The sequence below is a fragment of the Lotus japonicus genome, chromosome 1 (genome assembly GCF_012489685.1).
Source record: "Lotus japonicus ecotype B-129 chromosome 1, LjGifu_v1.2".
In the NCBI taxonomy this organism is placed as follows: domain Eukaryota; kingdom Viridiplantae; phylum Streptophyta; class Magnoliopsida; order Fabales; family Fabaceae; genus Lotus; species Lotus japonicus.
Genome location: NC_080041.1, coordinates 89,893,147 through 89,896,214, shown reverse-complemented (window position 1 = coordinate 89,896,214; position 3,068 = coordinate 89,893,147).

The window sequence follows — 3,068 nt, the reverse complement described above, 5'->3', positions numbered from 1 at the left end:
CAAGGTCGATGAGATGGTGGATGGAACCATCGGTGAAGCAGGAATGGTGGATGGAACCATTGGTCAGACCGAGATGGTGGATGGAACCATCAGGAAAGACGGGATTGGTGGATGGAACCAACAATCGTATATGGTGGATCGAACCATAAATCGGACAAACCAGATGGTGGATGGAACCGTCGAATGGACTAGGTGGTGGATGGAACTACTGAACGAGCGAATTGGTGGATGGAACCTTTGAGCTAGGTGTCCGAAAAGTTTGTTTTCCCATGTCTGAGCTGTTGATGTTGCATCCGGATCACCTGGGCGAGACGCCGACCAGCGTGTACCGGCATGAGCATAACACCTGTTTGACTTAACCTTTTGTTGTTTTGTGTGACTACAGTGAGGCAATTTGGGTCGTGTTCTAACGGAAGAGTTCCGTGAGGTTCTACGACGGGTGTCTAGGTTATAGACAGTGAAATGAGAATGACTTGAACATCCTTACCAAATATTTTTCCTGATTGCCATCTTTTGGATATTGAGCCTGATCAACTTGATATTGGAAAATGGTGATCGGAATGATAGTTGGTGTTGGACTATGAAAGGAACGTTAAGGAGAGACGGATTCCCTTTGTGAGAATGATGTGGAACTAGACCATTAGAGATGTCGCGTGAAGACCAAGAATATGGGACTAAGGACGATAACCTATGCGTCGAGACAACTGAGAAATTTATGGAGAGTATTAGAGTGTGCAACGGAAGCGTGGTGTGTCTTCCAATAGTAGTTTCGAGGATGAAACTATTCTTAAGGAGGGTAGTATTGTAAGACCCTAACCTTACTTATGTAATGCTTAGGTGATGGATTGAATAAAAATGAAAGTTTTGACAAGTTAGAGTTTTGACAGATTTTAACTGTCACCTTGTGTGAATTTTTAGAGGTCTTGAAGGACCTCATTTGGGACAACTTCCTTCATAAGAGTTGTAGCCCTTTAAGTTAAGAAAATTCTCGAAGTAAAATCAGGTCATTCCTACCTCTGTAGCTCGAGATATTCGCGTTTTAGCGACGGTGGTTCTGGCTGTACAGTACCAGCGAATTAATTGAGCTGTCTTCCTTTTAATTCCGATTTAGCATGTGTTTTTACATAAATGGGCCTAGGTTTTTAATTGATTTCAGACCTGATTAAGAGTTGATGAGTGGGTCAAGGTTGTTTAGGCTTGGGCTTAAGTGAAGAGAAGAAAGTCAAACCCTAGCCCACTAGGGTGTGTGGCCGCCGGTTTTGCATGGGGAAATAAGGGGGAAAATCCTATTTTTCATCATCATTCAGAATTAGAAACCCCTATACAACTTTCACGTCAGAACACAGAGAGAAAAGAGAGAGGATTCGAGAGAGACAAGGAGGAGGCCGCCGCTCCTAGCCGCCATCACCGCCGCTCGAAGCTTGCGCTTAGGAGGGAGAGTTCGCGAGAAAGAGTGAGACCGTGAGGAGGAGGAGGAAGAGAGGGTCTTGGACAGCAGGTTTTGATTCTTTCTTCGTCATCCTATTTCTGATTTCTTCACTATTAATCAAGGTAAGGGCTGGTCCTAGGACTTGGGTAGTTGTTAGGGACTTGTTGCTATGTTAGGTTGTGAAACATCTTGATTGTTGAGGGTTTGCATGAGGGTTTGGGTTGAAAGTTTGCTTGCTGTACTATTATGATATGAGACCTATGTGATTTGATTTTTATTGCTGGAACATAGCTTAAAGCCTTGGGCTGAAATGGTTTATAGCTTAAACTAGAGGTGAGAGTTTCGCTGCCAGTTTCCTGTACTGGACAGCGGACTTCAGAGCCCCTTTTTACCTGTTTATGGTCGTCAAATGAAAAGGTTATTAAAATGAAAGTTGTAGATTTTAGAACTATCTTTCCAGAAATATAAAAAGCATAATTTTTGGTTTAGTAATGTGATCTGGGGGTCGTTTTTAGTAACTGTTACATCTGCTGTCTTTCCTGTTCCGGACAGTAAGCTTTAAGGCCAAATATCACCTAATTATGGGACTCAAATGAACTAGTATTTAACTAGAGATTTGTAGATATTTAAAATATCTTTCCAGAAAGTTATCATACGTGATTTTTGGTTGAAAGATACATTCTGTGGCTGTGTTTTTGTGAAAGTTGTTTCTGCTGTCAATATGTTGAGTTGCAAAAATGTTTTGAAGTTTTGTTAGGAACATGTGTTTAGGAGATGCTGTGAGTTATATGTTGTTAAGCTTGATTTCATGAGCCTTGGTACTTGCCTTGTGGTGATGTTTTGACATAATATGCATGATTTTATGTATATGGCTATTCTTAAATGATTTCACACTGTTTAATTGGTTATTTGTACAAAAGGGTCGCTCACTAGCTGTAATTCCCTTTTGTGCACTGTGAATGTTGTGTTGCTATCTTAGTTTTGTGAAGAGAATAAAAGACTCTAGGAAGACTTGACTTAGAGCCTCAATATAAGAGAAAGAGAAATAACTCGCTTGCTGTTGGTCAATTCGCAAGTGTACGTACGAATACCTCCGGGTTTTAAAATATCGAACCACAGGGATTGTGAGTGAGAATTGTTGATTTAAGCCTAAAGTTTGCAAGTTCTTAAAGCAGTAAATTTCAAAGATTGGTTTTGGATGATTGTAACAAAAGTTTTGCAAGTGAGTAATGATGAATAAGTTGTAAAAAACAAATGATGGGAAATTGCCTTGGGTTGTTGATCATCTAATCCACTTTAGTTCACCTATCCTATGCATGTGAAACCTTGATTTATCTCTTGTTGCTATAGCCTATGTACTTACTAGTTGATTCCTCACAAAAGTAATTCTCTCAAACTGAAAGATAAGCCCAATTCCTTGTGTACTTAAACATTCATAAGAGGTAAATAAGCATGTATGATCAGGCCAACAAAACCCTACCCTCACTCTATGCCTAGAAGCAAGTATAGAAGGATCTATTCCAATTCATGTCCCTAAATCATAACAAATTTCCATTTGGTTATAATCTAGCCTATAGCAAAGGTGCACCAAAGCTAAACATGCAATAAGGAATTGAAATACAAGATTGAATCAAGAACT